This window comes from Agelaius tricolor, unplaced genomic scaffold (genome assembly GCF_023055355.1).
Source record: "Agelaius tricolor isolate 1412-34295 unplaced genomic scaffold, bAgeTri1.0.p SCAF_27, whole genome shotgun sequence".
In the NCBI taxonomy this organism is placed as follows: domain Eukaryota; kingdom Metazoa; phylum Chordata; class Aves; order Passeriformes; family Icteridae; genus Agelaius; species Agelaius tricolor.
The window spans coordinates 4,103,764-4,124,055 of record NW_027269287.1 but is presented as its reverse complement, the minus strand read 5'-3'; positions in this window follow the sequence as shown (position 1 = coordinate 4,124,055).

Sequence of the window (20,292 nt, the reverse complement as noted above, 5' to 3'; positions counted from 1 at the left end):
GAGAACCATCATCCTCTCCCTGTATGTAATGTCTGAATGTCCACCCTTGTTAGGGAAAGATGCCCTGACCTTGTTGGATGTCAGAATGACAAATTTATTCTAAGGGCCACTGCTACATACCCACAATTGCCCATCAAATTGATATGGAAATCACTAGACCCAGTGTGGGTCGAGCAGTGGTCCTTGTCAAAGACATGAATGACTGCCCTTCTCGAATTAATTACCCGGGAGCTGCAGCAAAGCCACATTGAGCCCTCCACAAGCCCGTGGAACACTCCCATCTTCGTTATACCCAAACGGTCTGGTGAAGGCTTCCGTCCCCTACATGACCTACGAGAGGTGAACAAAAAGATCCAGTCAATGGGCCCTGTGCAAACTTCATTGCCGATGAATTCTATGGTGCCAAGAGGACAGCCCTGTGCAGTGCTCAACATCAAAGACTGCTTCTTCTCCATCCCCCTGCATGACGAGGACAAAGAGCAGTTTGCCTTTTCAGTCACCTTCCTGAACAGCCAGCGGCCCAGCCTGCGCTTCCAGCAGCGGGTGTTGCCTCAGGGGATGGTTAACTCCCCTGCCATCTGCCAAATCACAGTAGACTGAGCACTAGCGCCAGGCCGACAGAATGATCTCACCGCGACCATTATACAATACATGGATGACATCCTGATTGCGGCACCATCAACGAGCCAAGTAGACTGGCTAGTGTCTGTGGTCTCAGAGACATTAAAAGCAAATGGGTTCGAAATTGCCAGTGCAAAGATAAAAAGGGGACCATGCGTGACCTTTTTAGGGGTGGGGATCTCGACTTCTATATAACCCCTCCCCAAATAAAAATCTGCCAAAACTTTAGGACGCTCCATGACATGCAGCAGCTGGTGGGATCCCTACAATGGCTCCATAACATCATCCTGATCCCTCCTGAGGTCATGGATCCCCTAAATGACCTCCTAAAAGGGAAAAACCCATGGGAACAAAAGGTACTGATGTCAGAGGTAGTGAGCTCGCTTGATTTTATCAAACGCCAGACGTCAATGAGCATGCTCGCCAGATGGGACTCGAACGCACCGGTCGATTTGTATGTCCACCTTACCAAGAAAGGGGGAGTAGGAGTGCTAGCCGAAGGACCCCCTGATAAAGCCCAACCAATACAATGGGTGGTCTTGGGAAAACCATTGCACGCTTTTTCTCCGGGAGTTTAGTACCTTGGTAGCCTCATTATGAAAGGCAGGAAACTCGCCCTGTGACATTTGGGTACTGAACACCAGGTTATATCTGCCTTTCCGTAAACAGCTTCCGCACAGTCATCAATAATATCAGAGGACCTGGCCATAGCCCTCGCTGGATTTGGAGGAGAGATTCGTTACACAGCGAAACTCCCGTGGATGCAGTTGCTTGCGGTCGTCGACATCGACCTACCACCTAAGGTAATTGACCAGCCATGAGAAGGACCCACAGTCTTCACCAACGCGTCTTTGTTAACCTCCACTGCAGCAGTAGTATGGCAGTCAGGAGAGCGGTGGCGTTGTATTAAAACAACAGATCCTACGTTTTCCGTCCAGCTACTTGAAGCAGCCGCCGTGGCACTAACATGTGGACTGTTCCCAGAGGAACACCTTAACATCGTGACGGACTCTATATTTGTGGCCAGGCTCTGTCTAGCCATGGCTGGATCCAGCGTGGCAGTGTCCGCAGTGGTGACGATGCTAGAAGAAGCGCTTTGTTCACGAAAGGGCACCGTGTCTATCATCCATGTCAACGGCCACAATCCGGTTAGGGGATTCTTTCAGATCGGCAACAACAAGGCAGACACTGCCACAAAAGGGCTGTGGACCTTGAGAGAAGCCCGTCAACTACATGAATCCCTACATATTGGAGCCAAAGCACTTGCGAAGAAATGCGGGATCTCAGCCGCTGATGCGAAGCATGTCGTTGCCTCATGCCCCTACTGCCAAAAATCACCACTGTGGTCCAGTGGTGTCAACCCCAGGGGCCTCAAAGCCGCCGAAATATGGCAGACAGATTTTACATTATGCCAGCTCTGAAACCCCGAGCATGGCTTGCGGTAACAGTGGACACCTACAGTGGAGTAATCATGGCCACCCAGCACCAAAGAACCGACTCTAAAGCAATTATCCAACATTGGTTAACGGTCATGGCATGGCTTGGTATCCTGAGGCAAGTCAAGACAGACAATGGACTGAGTTTCATTTCAAAATCAGTCCAAACGTTCGCATCAAGATGGGGTATAACTTTAGTCCATGGCATCCCGTATAATAGCACCGGACAGGCCATTGTCGAACAGGCTAACCGAACTCAAAAAACTAAACTGGAGGTGCTAGCTAAAAACAGGGTTTTACCAATTCCATCCCGCCAAAAGACCAAGCGCGCATCCTAGCAACCGCCCTGCTGGCTTTAAATCAGTTCCCCAGGGGAGACGAAACAAAAAGTCCTGCCCAGAGGCACTGGGCCACCCAGGAACTAGAGGAAGGCCCACAAGTCATGATTAAAAATGAGTTAGGAGAATGGGAAACGGGTTGGAGGCTGGTACTCACAGGGTGAGGGTACGCAGCCGTCAAGAAAAATAGTAAAATTAAATGGTGACTGCTTAAGTGGATAAAACTGGACCTTCAGGGCAAAAACTAATGAAATTTGTAAAGCTTGTTTTGCAGGACTGAATCCTCAGACGCCCCCGCGGCCCGTATACCCCACTTCCTAAAGGTTGTGACAAATCATCAAGCAGCCCGATGGCAGACTATACTGGGGTCATGAAAAACTCAGTGACCAAACTAAAGGAGAGGCTGGCGCAGAGAAGAACTGGGGGAAAAAGCTCAACAAAAATGTTATCAGTCATGGTTCACATAAACGTTGTTTTTGAAAGTCTTGTTTTAAGTGGTATACATCAAGTAGAGTTCAAACTCTGGCCAGGTTCTGGCTCTACTTGAATGGAATGATCGCCAATCAGCCCAGAGTTTTTCTGCATCAAAAGGTTCGAAGGGAGTTTTGGAGAAACGTGAATCCAGACATGAGTTCTGCACATCTCTCTTGTTTTAAGGTCCACTGTCACAGACTCTGGGAGGATAGTTTGGTGCTGTGGTAAATGTATGATTTCAAATTGTCAACTGTGTTAACAATTATCAGCCAAAAAACTGAGGAAGTCCTGCAAAGATATCCTAAGTCATAGTTCAGTCAGCCCCCATGACTGATCGCCCTTGGTTCCACCTTATTAGGCCCTATTATTGATCTTGGACCTTATATTTTAAACAAGTTAACATTGTTTATTAAAAACCAGTTAGAAATAGTTAACTTTTAGTTTGTTAAACACAGTTAAGATAAGTTTGTTATGGTTGTGTTGCATTGTTCAAGTTCAGTACATTTTACCAGTTACACATGCATTTTCTTTTTTTATGTTTTTATGTTTTTAACTAGTCATAAAAGGAGGGGGGAAGTGTGGGAGGTTAAGATATTGCAATGATACGGTCAGGCAGAACCCCTCCCCTTTTGCTGTTACCTTTTACCGTTACCTTTTACCGTTAACCCCTGCTATAAATGACCCAATTCAACCGTTAATAAAGGCCATTTTACCATCCACCACATTGGTGAGTGCGTGTACTTGGTCCATGTGGCAAAGGTGCTGCCACTGAGCCGTTCTCGACCTGGGATGCCACGCCCCAAGTGGCAGCAACACTGCTCCCGGCCAGGGTGGTCAAAAGACATGTTTTGGATTTCACAATATTTTATACCATACATTAATAGCATGAATTATCCCTACCATATATTACAATCCATCCACATTTATATCACTAATTTAATTCATGCTTCTTTTATAACCCCAAATTGCTAAATTCCTTTTATTTCAACTTCTACCTGCCACCATTAAGGGTTTTTCACAAAAAAAGTAACCTTTGTTACACTATCCTGTACTCCCCTTGTGGAACACCCTGATACTCAGTATTATTTACATTAGTTTTCACTCATTTCTCGAATTTTGCCAATACTTTGGCAGCGTTGCTGGCATACTTCTTTTCTCCCAGTCTCATATGATCTTAGATGTGTTGCCTCCGGAAGCCACCTCCCGGTCCACGGGTACTATTGCTATCTGCATGGACCACGGAATGGATTAGTCTAATAAAACAAGGAATTAGACATGGCAGGAATAGGATTCTGGCTACTGAACACAGCACGAAGAACATAACTTTGTTCTACCAGGCCCCATCGAACAATCTGTCCCACCATGAAGACTGCAAAATAGAATTCCATTTTTGAATGGGGACATGGGCCACCTTCTTGATTTCGGCTGCCAATCCTCTTATGGTCTCCCCATAATTGTCAACCTCAATACAACATTCTGATTCATTGAACTTTCCACACACTCCTCCTTCTTCGGCAAGCAAATAGTCTAAAGCTATTCAATTTTGGTATACAAATGCCTGTACAGGGGTGTGCTGCTGACTAAGTAAATCCAGGGCCTCTGAGGTGTGGTTTGAAACAATTTCCACCACTGCCTGCAGCCGAATCAGCCTTTTCAGTAGGTAAATCGGACTCCTATACCCGTAGCTTCCATCCTGAGCCCACGTGGCCGGTCCATAATGTAGTATATGGTAGAGATAATTAATGCTATTAATGTATAAAATATTGTAAGATCCAAACTATGTCTTTTGACCACCCTGGCCGGGAGCAGTGTCTTATTCATATACATCTAGTTCCCGGACTTTGTTGAGATAACATCGGGGTTTTTAATGTAAGAATAGAACCTTCCAGGGTGATAATCACCACCTTCCCCGGGTCGCCAGGACCACTCAAGAGTGATTATCTCCTCGAAAATTACATCTACCACGATGATGGATGGCGCCACCCTGATGCATGTGAATGCCGACTTCCCTGAAGTTCTCTGACATCATCTAGACACATGGACTGGATCTTTGTCTGCCTCTGCACATGTAAAGCCACAGTTCTGCATGTGAAGGGACACAAAGAACATTCGGTCATCTCTGCCTCAGGCAGAATAACCTGTATAAGAACTCACTGTGCGAAGCAGCATTTGTGAACAGGGGGAAACTCTGACATTTGGAGGTCAGATCTGTGTGTTCACCCAGCACCAATCCCGGGCTCGACGCTGACCCTTGGCTGTGGTGGTTTTTGATGACCGAAATTCAGTCTCGTGGACAAATTAATAAATCTTTGCTAAATTTTCTTATAAGTTTGGCTTTCAAATTGATAATTTATAACAATAATAATCAATTATTCTTGCAGCCAGCCACTTTTTCTCCCCCCAGGTATGTTTGCCACTTATCACTGGTATCATCTTTTTCAAGCTTCTCCTCTCCCTCCTCAGGGTCTCATGCAGTGCAGCCCCTAATAGGTTACTCTTTGTTCAAGGGAGAGTGAAGAAAACTGGCCGGATCATGCTCAAAGTGCATGATCCTTTCCACCTTGGGGGTAACTCGCTGTATGCCTTTTTCCCACAAATCCAATAAATTCCATCTGGGGCTTTCCATCTGATGTTTATCCTCCCTGGGTCTCCCCAGTGTTCCCTCAGGCCCTCCAAGGATTGAAAAGGGTTGGCTCCAGGATTTTTGACCCAGCACTGTCCTATCCTTTTGTTCCATTCACAATTTGTCTTGTTCTTCTGGCTCCAGTACCCCGTAGGGGGTTCTGGCTGCCAGACCTTGCTTTTGGTGTTTGAGTTTACCATCAGGGTGGACACACACCATTTCGGTATACTCCTTTCCTTCCCAACTGATGCAGATGGTTCCAATCACCCTCTGGTCCAAAATCCATCCTTCAGGCCTCTGTGCCAATTTTGAGACCCTTGGATTGTCCAATTTCAAAAGCTGTTCTGTGACGGTGTTCACAGGGGTTTTCAAATGAGGGAAGAGATGAGAATGTTGACTCCATATTTCAGAGGGCATGATTTATTATTTTATTATATGTATTACATTAAAACTATACTAAAAAGAATAGAAGAAAAACTTCTCATCAGAAGGCTAGGCTAAGAATGAATAACAAAGGTCTGTGGCTGGGACAGAGAGAGAGCCAGCTCTGCCACGATTGGCCATTAATTCCAAACATCCATGTGAGACCAATCATGGATCCACCTGTTGCAGTCCACAGCAGCAGATAACCATTGTTTACATTTTGTTTCTGAGGCCTCTCAGCTTCTCAGAAAGAAAAAATCCTAAGGAAAGATTTTTAATGAAAAGGTGTCTGCAACACTGTTCTGGAGCCAAACCTTCCCCTTTCCATGGCCATTTCTCTGCTGACTTCAGCCCCCTGCGAATCCAGCAATTTGACAGTCCTAGTTCAGTTGCAATTTCTTGTATCAGGTCAATGAATAGATTCCTGTCCAGGGAAGGTAATTCCCCATCTGCATATTGTTTCTCCAGTAGTTCATACTGTTCTCCCAGAGTTTTTAGTCTTTCCTGTTCAACTCATTTTCTCCTCAGTTCTGACTCCCTTCGCTTCAATTCTTGAGTTATTTCTCTCATTCTTCCCTCAGGGTCCTCACCATCTTTATTTCTCGTGAAAAAAACCACCCAGTCATATTGCAGGCACACCCTATCATCATTCACCTGTGCCAAATCCAATATGATTGGTTCTCTGTTCAATTGCTATCAAATTTAACATTTCTTCCCATCCAACACATTTTCCCGTTCATCGTGCATATCCCCAGCCTCGCATTGTCATAACACAAGGGATTCATTTGGTGATATGTGACAAAGATCGATTCCGTTTTCCCTCAACCCACATGGTTCGGTTGCACTGGTTACAAATGGGGATTGACATTATTTCTGCATTTCGTTTCCATGTCTGATGCTTGTGCTCATCTGACTGCCTGTTCCTTAGCCCTGCCTTGGGATTGATACACCAAATCCCTTTTTCCAATTCACATAATTTGACCCTCGTGCCGTTTTTCCAACAGTACCTGCCAGGCTCCTTGAGACATTCTTCCAGGGTTTGGTATGCTGAGAGTCCCCTGTCCCCTTGCACAATTGGGACCACCTGAGTGCAATTTCTGCACTCATCTGTGGAGCTTTTGTTTCCGCCTCTCATCGGGACCTCAGTGCGCAGACTCTGCGTGCTGCAACTGGCTAGGCTCAGCCAATCAGAATTCCCACCAGGCATGCTCCTCTGCCTTTGCCTCTGCCCCCTAGGGTGCCACCAGAGGTGAGGAAGACCATCTTTGCAGCAGCAGGAGTATTCTTCAGGGAACATGTTCTCTGACCTAGCTGCATACCTCCTTTTAAAGGCACCCCACCCAGAAACCCTGATGGCATCAGAGCAGCACAGTACTTTGATTGACTTCTGGCACTCCACATCCAGAATCTCCGCTTTTGATCTAAGTTTTCTATGCACCCCATTCTGAAAAATCTGAAATCACTCCTGTGAATCTGATTCAATGATTCCCAAATTTGTGGCTAAGGTTAGGATTCAGTCAGTCAGCTTGAGCTCTTCCTGCAGACACTGAGTGCACAGCCCCTTCGGCCTCTGTCCCCTTCTACAGTGAACAACAAACACCCCCTGACAATATTCACACTTGAAATGTACAAATGGATGGCATACACAGTTAGACAGTATACAACCTATCCGCTCACCGTCGGTCATTTACAAAGATGTTGGAGTCTGACTTTCAGGTCACCTGGGGAAGAAGTGACCCTCCACTTGGGCACTTCCTCCTGATGCTCAACATTCTTCACTCTAGACAAGTGTGTCCAGCCTTTCTCCGCCATCCGAATGGCCGTGTCTGTTGTCAGGAGCACAAGAAAAGGACCTTCCCAGTGAGGAGAGCACAAGAAAAGGACCTTCCCAATGAGGAGAGAGGGGTACATCCTCCCACCCTTTCACAAGCACTCTGTTACCCGGTAGGATTTTGTGGATAGCGAATCCCAGAGGAGCACTCTGAGACACTATCCCTTGTTTTCTGAGTTCCTGCAAATTCTTGTTGATTGCAACCAAATATGGTTGAATCTGACAGTCCTCAAACCTGGGGTGTCCCACCAGCATTCCATGTCTATATGGCATCCCATATAACATTTCAATTGGTGAGAGCCCCATCTCTGAATGAGGCATCGTTCTGATATTAAGCAATGCTAAAGGCAGGCATTTCAACCAAGACATCCGAGTTTCTAAAATCAATTTAGATAACTGAGCTTTCAAGGTCTGATTCATCCTTTCCACTTGCCCTGAACTCTGGGGATGCCACGGAGTGTGGTATTCCCATCAAATGCCTAGCACATCAGACATCTGCTTAATAATCTTCAATGTAAAATGTGTCCCTTGGTCCAAATCAATGTAATTCACCACCCCATATCGGGGTACAATTTCCTCCAGTAATTTTCTGGACACCGTCTGAGCCATTGCCCATGGGCTAGGAAAAGCCTCCACCCAATGGGTCAATTTGTCCACGATCACAAGCACAAATTTGAATATCCCTACTTTGGGCAACTCTGTGAAATCAACTTGAATTCTTTTAAATGGTTGGTAGGCAACGGGGCGACTCCCCAGGATGGCCTGTTTCGCCCTTGTTTTGTTGACTTTCTGACAAATCAGGCATCCTTGTACTTTTTGTTTGGCCAATTTGTAAATTCCCTTGCACCTGAAAAATTTCAAATATTGTTCTGCTAGGGTCTGTGCCCCCCAATGTGTTTGTTGGTGCAGTTTCCGCAACCTTTAGAAACTAATTCTCTCCCATCAGGTAATCTCCACTTACCTTCTTTCAATTTTCCTCCAATCTTTTCATAAGATTCGATCTCCTTTTGAGAGGGCTGGGGAGGATCATCTGGGACCTCAGTCCCTTCGATCTCTGGGGTAGTCACCGTCATCAACACCACAGTCTTGGCTTCCTGGTTCACCAAATTGTTTCCCCTGGTCCGGAACTGAATTCCTGCCTGGTGTCCCTTTACATGGACCACTGCAATTTCTTCCGGCCCCCTTAGAGCTTCTAAGATTTGCTGGATCAATTCTCTGTGCATCAGTCCCTTCCCCCTTATGTTGATCAACCCCCTTTCCTCCCAGATTTTCCCAAAAGTGTGAACTACTCCAAAGGCATCCCTAGAATCTGTAAAAATTGTTCCCTTTTTCCCTTTCAGTCCCTTCAAGGCTCTCAGAACTATGTACAGCTCGCAACCCTGTGCCAACCAACTTGCACTCAGGGGACCTGCTTCAATCACTTTTCCTGTCTTTCTATCCACAACTGCATATTTCCTTTTCCCATCAACTACTCTGCTTGATTCATCCACAAACCACTTCTCTCCTTCATCCAACTCTTCCTCTTCTAAATCCTCTCTGATCTTTGTTTGTAATTCAACCACCTCCACGCAATCGTGAACCAGCTCCTCTGAAGCTTCCCCAAACAAAAACTGCACAGGGTTCTATGCTGTCGTTGTTCACAACTCCAAATCCTGCGAGTGAATCAAAATGGCTTCATACTTCAGCAACCTTGCATCAGTGAGCCATTTGTCTGCCTTCTGCTGTAGTATGCCCCCACGTTTTGCCGTGCAAATACTACCAACGGTGCACCGAAGGTTACCTCCACCAGCAATGCTACAGCGACGATTGCTACAGCAAGCAGGTGGGCCAGCCCCTGCTGACTGGGTCCAAAAGCCTTGAGAAGTAACCTGCCAGTTTCCTGACCCCTGGCCAGTCCTGTGTCAGCACCCCATGTGCTGTGTGACTGCTCACATCCACGAACAACTGAAAGGGTTTCTTCGCGTCAGGGAGGCTCAGCCCTGGTGCCACTGTGAGTGCTTCCTTGACTCCCCTGAATTCCACTTCATCCATTTTCATCCATTTGATCCGGTCTGTGGTGAGTTTCTCATATAGAAACTTCACCTTTTCGCCGTACCCTTCAATCCACTGCTGGCAATATCCCAACAACCCCAAGAGCTGTCTGACCTCCCTTTTTGTTTGTGGGGGTGATAAGGCAATAATCCCTGCCACCCTCTCTGGATCCAATTTCTTTTTGCCCTTGGTTAACCAATGTCCCAAGTACCTGACCTTGGGCTCTGTGAATTGCAACTTTGACTTTGACACCTTCAACCTCTTTTCCCCTAAAAAGTTCAAAAGCTCAATGCTGCTCAACCTTATGACCTCCTCCCTCGGACCTACAACCAACAAATCATCTACATATTGTAGCAATTTTGTCCCCTCTGTGGGTACAAAATGATTTAAAACCTTCTCAAGTGCCTACCCAAACAAGTTCGGGGAGTCCATGAAGCCCTGAGGCAACAACGTTCACCTAAGCTGCTGCTTTCTGTTTGTCTCCGGGGCTTCCCACTGAAACGCAAAATAATCTCTGCTGTCCTCCGCTAGAGGACAGGTCCAGAAAGCATCCTTCAAGTCAATCACACTGTACCATGTGTCCTCGGGAGAAACGTTATTTAACAAAAGATTTGAGACCGTGGGGAACAAAGTCTTCGTTCTCTGATTCACAGCCCTTAAATCTTGCACCAGCCTAAAGCTGCCATCTGGCTTTTTCACAGCCAGAATTGGGGTATTGTGCCAAGACATGCATGGCTCCAATGTTCCTTTTTTTATCAACTCGTTAATCACCGGTTTCAATCCCTTTCTCCCCTCCATGGAGATGGGATATTGTTTGACCCATATAGGGTCTTCTGGTTTCTCAATTTCTACACGAATCAGGTCTATGTCCAGCTTCCCTGCTTCCCCTTGGACCTACCACACCATCGGGTCTATTTTCTCCTCATCCTGAATGGTGAGTTTATATGTCCTCACCTTGAGCTGAGACTTCTCCACCGCCAAGCCAATTTCCAGGGCAACCATCATGTCCCACCCCAGCAAATTGAAATCAGCATCCCATATCAGTAATATAATTCCTGTATGCTTTTTGTTTTCCGTTTCTATTTCTACATCCTTTATGATCAGATCCTCGAAAGGTTCCACCTTTGCCCCGATTACCATCATGGAATCGTCGTTCAGAGAGCACCCCTTTGGCAGCTGCTGCACTGCTGTCCGTTCCCCCCCCGAGTCTACCATAAACCACATTTCCTCCCTGTGCAGTCCTACTTTTAATTTTATCAAGGGCTCCCTCGGTGTTCCGGACCCCAAACTGAAAAGCCCCTGACACCCCTAATCTTCTTGAAACAATTGTCCCAACAAAGCCTGGTCCTTGGCTTTGTTGGGACAATTCTTCGTCCCTTTTTTTTGCAGTAATAGCACTCGAAGTCTCTCCATTGATCATTCGATCCTTTTCCCTGTGAAGAATTCTGTTTCTTCGCCAGCACCTTTTTTGCCATGTCTCTGCCCTGTTCCTGTTTTTGTGCTTCCCTTACAGCACCTACCAATACCTTTGCTTGGATCTTCTGTTTTTCTTCATCCTGTCTCATGTAGACTTTCTGGGCTTCCCAGAACAGCTCCTGCAACCCTTGTTCCTGTCACCCATCTATCTTTTCTAACTTTTTCCAAATGTCCTCCCAAGATTCTGCCACAAACTGAGTTTTCAGCAGTACCATCCTGACCGGAGAGTCGGAATCCGTCCCTGAATACATTCTCAAACCCTTGCGGAGTCTCTCCAACCATTCTGTGGGAGTCTCATCTTTCCCCTGGCACTCCCTGAGTACCTTGCTCATGTTCTGTCCCTTGGGTACCGCTTCCCTGATACCCTGAATTATCATATTTCTCAAATTTATCATTTTCTGCCTCCCCTCCTCCATCTAGGCATTCCAGGATGGTTTCTGGTTTGGCCACCTCTTGTCCCCACTCCCCCCATTGAGGTTCCTCTTTTCCCAATCTTTGATCGCAGCTTGCCTGATCATGTCTCTTTCTTCGTTGTTAAACAGCGATCTTAGGATCGCTTGGAGGTCCTCAAAGGTTTATGTGCTGGTCCCTAGAAATTCATCTAGTCTTTCCACCACCCCCAAAGGATCATCCATCAATTTTCCCATCTCTTTCTTGAACATCCTCACATCATTGGTGTCGATACGCGCATGTACAAAGCTGATCACTCCTGGGGCCGTCGGCACCTATCGTAAAGGGAAGAAGCCGGGCTTCTCTTCCTTATCCCCACTGTCTCCTGTGGTTGCCCTCCTTGTTTGCCGCCTCATCCGATGGGCCGGGGGAAAGCTGTCTCTGGGGATGGTTACCTGTTTTTCTTCAGTTTTGGGAAGGGTTGGCAGCAGTGGTTGCTCACATGGGAGCAGAGTTGCCGCCACCGCCGTTTGTTCACATGGAGGGGAAGGCGCCGCAGCCTGCTCCGGTGGGTGTGGCAGTTTCGAGACCTGACCCAGCGGGATCACCACCTCAAGAGGCAGCACGGGCATCAGCTGTGCCTGAGCTGGTCCGGACTGGGGCGGAGGAACAAGGTAAGGAGGTGGAAGATTGTCCAAAGTTCCCCATTCCTTTCCCCTGTTTGCTATGCGTCGGAGGACTTGTACTGGGTATAAATTTGTACAAGCGTACCTCCACATTTCAGCACACTCAATTTCCTTAAAATCCTGCAGGCGGCGATCAAATATGTGATCATACAAGGACTCACAAGTCCATGCCTCAAATGTGCCGAAAATCGGTCACACCACGTATTCTCCAATCTCCTTCCTTCCCCATTTTTCCATACAAAAATGGATCATTTTCTCCTTCAATCTGCCCGCTCTCCTTGGACTCGTCCTAATGTTCTAGCATCCATCCCAATGGACTATCTCTTGGGTTTCTGGCAGAACTTTCCCGGGACCCTGGGGAGATTTTTCCTGGGGTTTTCTCTGAAACCTGCTCTTTCCCAACCCCATTTTTCCAAAAATCCCTCCTGCAATTTTCCTCACCTTGTCTCCTCCAGCTGGGACGCTTGTCATGACACCCGATTCTTTGTCTGATGTCGATTTCCTGTGCTTGTGAAACACCGATGGTCTTACTCAGTCAAGCAGAGAACCGTTCCGCTGACTTTTCAACTGATCTCCGGTTTTCTTAACTCTTTTCTCCAGATCGGAAGGCAGATGGACTCCTAGAATTTTCTAGGACTGTCTCTTTCCCCTCCTGACCCAACCATGACCGATTTTCCCCCTCAAACTCCCTATGAGTCTCGGGTCCCACATGTGGTAAGCAAAAAGCATTCGCTTCCCCCTTGACTGACCATGTCTCTCACGGGATGGTGGAACTGCAGTCGTGGGGTCCACACTTGTCCTGTGACAGAGTCACGTCTCACACACGCGTTCGGTCACTCCCCACTCAACCACGCGATACTCACGGTTCCTTTTCCCGCATGGATTCTTCATGCACGTTGATTTCCAAGTGGAAAAGAACCTCGGGCTCAGAGATCCCCTGGATCTTTCTGAGTTTCAGAGAACTGGGCCCGTTTCTATCCCTCTTTGGCTGTGGCTCCGGTTTCAGTTTGGTGATTTTTGATTGGCCTCGCGGACTCCAGTCCCGCTCAGACCGCTGAAATCAGTGGGGCACCCTCCGGGCAGGAAGGGATCCTGAACCCCAAATTCAAATCACGTCAGGGTCACCAGATTGTTATAAATGATCAAATAGTGAGCCAAAATTATCAAAAAAAATTAGCAAAAATTTATTAATTTGTCTGTGAGACCAAAGTTCAGTCTTCGAAACCACCACAGCCAAAGACACAGCATTGAGCCCAGGACTGGCGCCAGGTGAACCTGGATCTGACCTCCTGAGTGTCAGAGTCTCCCCCGTTCACACTCGCTGCTTTGCGCGGCAAGCTTTTATACAGTTTATTCTGCCTGAGGCAAAGATGACCAAATTTTCTTTGTGTCTCTTCACATACATCAGTGTTTCTTTCCATGTGCAGAGGTGGACACAGGCCAAATCCAGGTGTGCCATCGGCGTCAATCAGCTTCAGAGGAGCCATGTATTCAGATGTATCAGGTTGGCGCTGGTGACTATCAATACATGCAATCAGCAAGGCGACAATCGCTCTTGGGTGGCTCCCGAACGAACACTCGGGAAACCGGTGATCATCATCCTGGAAGCTTCTATTCTTACGTTCAGGTGTCAATTGTTATCTTAACTTGTGTCTGGAAACTAGTTGAATCTAAATAAGACAGCTGCTCCCGGCCGGGGGTGGTCAAAAGACATGTTTTGGATTTCACAATATTTTATACCATACATTAATAGCATGAATAATCCCTACCATATATTACAGTATTTAGAAGATTCACAAAAGACATATAAATTGAAGAACATGGAGATGAAATTAGATACATGACCAAGAAAGAGTTTCAAATGAAATGTATTCTCAGAGACTGTAATTGAGCACTTTTCCCATGGAGTGTGTGATTTGGAGCACCATGTAGACAATATGAGCTGGAGTCTTTGCTTGCTGCCTTGCTAATTACATTGAAGGAGGTTGTTTAATGTTGATTAATTTTATTTTGTAGCAACTCTAACGTAGCATCTTTGCTTTCTGCTACCACTATGTAGTAGCAGTTGCCATGATCTCATTTATGTCACGCTCACAGAGAGAGGAATTTTCCCAATACTTCAACAGCCCTGAAATTTGTCCAGAGGGGGAAAAAAATGGAAAGCATAGTAATAATAGTAATTTTTACCTATATATGAGGACTAGCCCCAATAAATTATAGTCAACGTAGTTTATATTGTGTGCCTGAGTCTGGATTTAGGGTTTGAGGATATCCAAGGACCTATGGAGTCAAAGCTACTTGAGAAGAGGGAGGGACATGTCTACTGTGGTAATATTTAGGAATAGAGACATTTACAGGGACTTATCTGAATGTCTTATTGATACTGACTTTTTGCAGAATGGTCTTGTCCCAACCCCTTATGTTCTCCCCTCTTATCCACACTTGTAAGTTGCAGGATCTATGGCTCCCTGTCACCCTTACCTCAGAAATTTCTGAGTGATGAAAGCTGTCCCACAGCAGTTGTACCTTATCCTTGAGCATTCTTACTGCATGATGAGTGAGTTTTTCTTCACCCTTCCCTCTTTCCATTGGTCTCCTATCTCCAACTTTGTATTTTTCTGGAGAATAGTTAAAATTCAGCTTTCGACCAGCAGTTATTATATTTTTCAAGATAGACACATGAGCAGCTAGAAGTCTGGGCAGGAAGCCAAGCTCCCTTATCACTGGAAAGAAACAGGAGCACTACATTCAAAGGAAGAAAGAAGATTGGAGGAAGGAAAAGAGACAACTAACCATGTCATTAGTCAAAAGCCCTGTGAATAGGAAAATTAGGTACTACCAGATTTAAAACATCATAGAAGCAGCTGAATGTTGTGGTGTTGTGAGGGTCCCAGGACGAGGTGAGAGATGAGAATTGACTCCAAGTTCTCAGAAGGCTGATTTATTATATTATGATATTATATTAAAAGAAATTATATACTAAAACTATACTAAAGAAAGAGAAAGGAGACATCAGAAGGCTAGACAACAATGAATAAAAGCCTGTGACTGACCAGAGAGTCTGACACAGCTGGACTGGGATTGGTCATTAAGTTAAAGCAATTCATATGCAACCAATCAAAGATGCATCTGTCACATTCCAAAGCAGCAAAACACAGGGAGAAGCTATTAGATAATATTGTTTACATTTCTTTTCTGAGGCTTCCCTGCTTCTCAGGAGAAAAAATCCTGGCCAGGGGATTTTTCAGAAAATATCATGGTGACAGCTGAACATCTAGAACCTACTGCAAATCACTTAGCAACTGTGCTGATGGTCTGATGACATCAACATGTTAACTTATGTTTCTGAATTTACATAGTGTCTTAAAATTTGGTCTTGCTAGATATGCTTTCAGCATTTCAATACAAGAAGGCTATCTGACTTTGGTAGTGGTTGACATTCAATGGAAAATTAATTAATGTCTAAATAACACATCTTCGCACAAAGCCCAAGGACAGTGTTTGAAAGAAGCACACAGTAACAGTTCTGATTAACTCTGAGAGGGTTATAGAAAGAACTAAGCAATGGAGCAAATGGACGTCAGATCTCACCAGAAAAAAAATTAGAGAATGGCAAAAAATGAAGACATTTAAAATTCTAAAAATAGAACCAGTCAGAACCAGACTCAGAATCAGACTTCACAACCTCTGTGGGCATTCTCTTCCAGTGCACAGTCACCTGCACAATGGAAATGTTCTCCCTCATATTCATTTTGATGCACTTATGTTCTATGTACTGCAACTAAAATAAAGACTTAATTTTCATTGATCAACAATGATGTACCACTTTTTCTGCCTATTTTTTGCTTTTAGTATTGATGTCTAATAACAGAACTTAGGGATAAGTTGATGACTGAATGATACATGCATTTTCAGTGTCTGTGTCAATTTTATTATTTGGATGTTTGAATCATAAGAGGGCAATGATAGTCTTGTTACCAAGACTTATGGTTGTGGTTAACTTCATGTGAAAAGCTGTTTTCTTTCCCTTAAGCATTATGTGAAAAGCAGGGCTGGCCCAAAGTTACATAATTAAGTAAATGTGTGACTGATCTACTGAAGTGCATAGATTTACACATCAAAACGTGAGCTACTCTGCTTATGCCCTGGATTTACCTTTGAAAATCACCATGGATTTGGATTGTAAAAATTACCACAACAGTTTATATATTAAAGACTGTAACTTGCATTGCATGTGAGCTCTCCATGAATGAAACACTGCTCCCGAGGAAAGACAGAAGACAGGTGTGCATACATACCTAGGTTATAATGCTTTCAAACCTGACAGTGAAACAGAAGGAAAAAAAAAAGAAAAAAAATTAACTGCTGATTTTGGTGGGATCAGGTTTCTACCTAAGTTCTATGTTAAAAATGAAATCTTTAGTGGCATTAATTTTCTTTCTAGGTGTCTAGTTTATACACATGCAAATACAGGAGCACAGTAATCTTTACTATTCTCCTCAGCTAATTGCCCAAGACTCACAGTTTTACTTTCATCTGTTTTCTCATTCAGATGCAAAGAATGTTGGATATTCTCTGAAAAAGGGGATTTATGCCAACAGGGCCTCACTCATCTTCCCAGGCTGTGAAAACCTACAGCTGAGTGTGTAGAAGGAACAGGAAGAATGTTTGCAAATATCTGTAGGCTAATGGAATTCAGGGAGCCCAGGCCTTTATGGGATGACCATCTCAGTAGCTGTCTATGTTTCTAGCTTTTTCTTTGGCCTCAGGATAAAGTAAGAGAAAAGACCTAACCAGTCTGAAAGATTTTCTGTTCATGTCCAGACAAAAGTGATGCTGAAAGGAGAAAAAAGAATACTCCTCTGGAAGATTGTGAAGTAATGCTGTCAGACAGTTTGATCTACAGTGTTCAGAATCACAGCTATGGATTTAGGTATTTCATAGCAGGCTGTGCATGTTAAGAACTCTCAGGTACAAGGAGAATTAAATTCTTCACTAAACATGACAAGTGAAATCTTTCTAGGTATCAGTGTGTCCCATCAAAGAGTTTTAGGATCACGACCAGGAGCTATCAAAAGCCCAATTTTACTGGGTGGCATGCGGCAGGCTAATTTCCTAAAACTTAAAACTTACAACTTAACTATTATAAACAAGAGAACTTTAAAACTATCAGAGGCAACATTTAAAACTGTCAGAGGTAGCATTTCCTTCGGTAAGTAATGTCCTTAAAGTGTCCGATTCTTGAGGTCCAGGTGAAGTCACAGGTGAATTGTCATTCCAAAGCTCTCAGATTTCCATCCAGCTAGTGCAGAAGATTGTTCACTGCTCCACTGCATCTGCTGAGAGGCCATCAGGGAGATGCTGCTGGTTGTGGTCCCAAGCAGAGCGCAGATGAGGTCACACACACACCAAGCAGGTGTGTGTGAATTGAATATTGGCATCTGTCTTCAGTCAAAAATGGGGATGTGTATTCTACCGCCATCTGTTAGAGGTGGGGCAGTTATTTTCTGTTAATGGGCTGTTAAAACCAGGCATGGCAGTTTTTTTTATCTCTTCCACAACTACTCCTCCCTCTGGGAAATATCTTCTGTTAATGTGCCATTGAGTCTCGCTGCTTGACTGATAAAATTACATCATCCCATTGTGAGATGTTCCACCCAGGGGGAGGAGCCAAGCATTCCTACGTGTATCTAATTGGAGATTTAGAACACCACAAGCAGCCTTTTCCCACTGGACTCCCAGAGGAAGACCAGGCCCATCTACATCACCACTGAACCTTCAGAGGAAAATGACACCCTTCTACAGGATCAATTTCCAACAGAACCACATCTGTCACTCCAAAAAGACTGCAGCCATCATTTAATCGGACTACAACCAATGCCCTGACCAACAGGTGTCAGGTCATATTCAGACTCTGTGAGTGTTGTTTTGTATTACTACATTTTTCTTTGCTTTTTATTTTTTCCCTAATAAAGAACTGTTATTCCTACTCCCATATCTCTGAGAGCCCCTTAATTTCAAAATTATAATCATTTAGAAGGAGGAGGTTTACATTCTCCATTTCAAAGGAGGTTCCTATCTTCCTTAGCAGACACCTGTCTTTTCAAGAAATTCAATGGATTATGGTATCTTGGATAATCCTTTTAGAAGCCTTAAGATTACAAACACTAGCTGTCAGGCTGAAGTACCATAGTTTTTAAAATCGGATCATCTAAAAGGTTTCAATAATCGTGCAGGCCTTGACTTGGTGAGCACTAGTCAACCAAAATGCATATTTATGGGTGTTCTGAATTTGATTTTTTATGTTTGCATCTCTGCTTTTAGACACAGAAATGCAGAAAGAGCACAGCACTGAGCAACCAGGTTGATACTTTTTCTAGTCTTTCATTCCCATTCCATGTATAGTACTATATAGATGTATTTAAATCAAGGCAATAAATATTTGCTGAGGTAGCTGAATAGGTTATCAGTACTCACTGCTGTTTTCAGCCTTAATAACTATAAAATTAACATAATTTAATCTATTAAATTCAAAAGGGTGTTTAGCACTTATCTTATTATGAAGAGTAAAACAATACATCCAACAAAACAATATGTACTACTAAACAAAAAATACTTACAACTGCCTAAATGCTTACCAATTCCCAAGGTCTGCCATAGCTGGGGAGCCCCTTTTCCTAGCAAGGACTTGGGGAGCCCCTCCCAGATAAGGCCTTCAAGTTTACCTTGAAAAGGGGTATAGCTTTCATAAGACCAAATTTACAAGTCAAAGTAACTTGAGTTCATTTTAGGACAGAAACGCCTGGGTTTGACAGTATAATCCCCAGTCAGATAGGGCTAGGGCTTGGCCAGAGCCTCAGGCCTTGACTGAGAGTGTTTCTCTAAAATACCTGTAAGCAAACTTTTATGAATATAACTAAAGGAGTGTGTGTAAGTAACATAAAATAATTATCTTACAACCAAATCCCTTCATGAAAACTCTATATATTAATGCTTTCTGATTCCAGAAATACACTATAATCACATAGCTAACCTTGAATTTCTCTAATGAACAGTCATTCAGTGAAAACATAAAGTTACCTTTTAACAAAAGCAAAAAATGACTTGACAATACTTAAATCTGCTTATTTTCCTTCACAGAAGGTATTTAAATCTAGGCTTGGGACATTACAATTATATTAACATTATCTCCTTAAGTGGTTTCATGAGAAAAAGTTGCTGAGTCAAAAGTTGCTTTAGGATGAGAGGGTTAGGTCTTTCATTCCAGTAGTAACCTTTTCCACATCAGGGAAGCTGCAAGGTGGGAGCTGCTCTTTCAGTTTCTTTAGTAAGAAAAGGGTACTTTGAAAACACATATCAGGTAATTTCCACTTGAAAGGATAGCTTACAATTTAGAATTATTACAGGAGCATCTATTCACAAAAAGCAATCAGAGCAATGCAGGGGGTCACGAAGTGGTATGGTAAAAATGGCAATCTTAATAGTGGGGGTCTGAGATAGTGGTAACACAGGAAAAACAATAGTACTGATCCTAACAATCATGCAGTAATCACCATCTGAATAGTAAAAACAGAGGAGTTTTTAGGATCACAACCAGGAGTTATCAAAGGCACAATTTTACTGGGTGGCATCCAGCAGGCTAATTTCCTAAAACTTACAACTGCGGATCAGCTGCAGAAACAACATGCCTAGCCTGAAGCTGCTCCCACACAAGGCAGTGCAAATGCTGTAGTCCCCCCAAGGAAGGAGTTACACCAGCCAGGTCCTTTCTCCAGTACAGTGTCAGCTCACAAGGGTCCACAGGACATGGGAGCCCTGGCTGTAGCAGGAGTTGCATGGGTCGGGGGCCATGCTAGGGTGGCTTGAGGGGCTCTGCTGGCTCACAAGATAGCTGTGCCTCACTGAACAAAGCCCGCCATGGGTGGGGAGCAGGCATGTGGCACTGCCCCTACCAGTACCACAG